The sequence below is a fragment of the Grammomys surdaster genome, unplaced genomic scaffold (assembly GCF_004785775.1).
Source record: "Grammomys surdaster isolate TR1022 unplaced genomic scaffold, NIH_TR_1.0 125742, whole genome shotgun sequence".
NCBI lineage: Eukaryota > Metazoa > Chordata > Mammalia > Rodentia > Muridae > Grammomys > Grammomys surdaster.
Window position 1 is genome coordinate 685,733 of NW_021620574.1, and position 873 is coordinate 686,605.

An 873-nucleotide genomic window follows, 5' to 3' on the forward strand; every position below is an offset into this window, starting at 1 on the left:
GTTTTTCGAGACAGGGTTTCTCTGTGCGGCCCTGGCTGTCCTGGAACTCACTCTGTAGACCAGGCTGGCCTCGAACTCAGAAATCCTCCTGCCTCTGTCTCCCAAGTGCTGGGATTTAGAGGCGTGCGCCACCACCGCCCGGCTTTTCTTTTCCTTTCTTAAGAGGGTTGGTCTCATACTGTAGACCAGACAGTTGAAGTCATGGCAATCCTCTTGCCTCACTCTCCTGACTACAAACACAAAGCCAACTCATGCAGCTCTGTTCTTCATCCTATCATACAGTCAGGGCTCCAGTTCACTAAGTAGCCCAGGCTAGCCTAAAAGCTCTGTTCTCCCTGCCTCAGTCTCCCAATCTTGGCTGTCCTGGAACTCATCATATAGACCAGGCTGGCTTTGAACTTACAGAGACATCTGGCTGCCTCTACCTTTAGTCCCCAAGTGCTGAGACTAAAGGTATGTACCACCACACCTGGCTGTAATTTTTATCTCTTTTTTTTTTTTTTAATTTTTAAAAACTTTTATGTGTATTGGTGTTTTGACTGCATACATGTCTGTGTAAGGATGTTGGATCCCCTGCAACTGGAGTTACAGAATGTGGTTGCTGGAAATTGAACCTAGGTCTCTGGAAGAACAGCCAGTGCTCTTAACCACTGAGCCATCTCTCTAGCTCTAACTTTTGATGCTTGCTATTTACTTTGCCTAAGATAACTTTCATATTCTCTTATTTTGCTAAAATTAGTCTGCTAATGTACATTCATTCCCTTATGGCTCACCTACCCTCCCCCTTCTTTCCTTCCTCCCTCCCCCCCCTTCCTTCCTTCCTTCCTTCTTTCTTTCTTTCTTTCTTTCTTTCTTTCTTTCTTTCTTTCTTTC

General features: G+C 45.2%; 1 protein-coding gene across 1 annotated transcript in view; it reads left to right on the forward strand.

The window, feature by feature from the left end:
• Window positions 1-873, forward strand: part of Racgap1 (Rac GTPase activating protein 1) — a 26,132-nt gene that overhangs the window by 4,201 nt on the left and 21,058 nt on the right. The gene's annotated exons all lie outside the window — the stretch shown is intronic.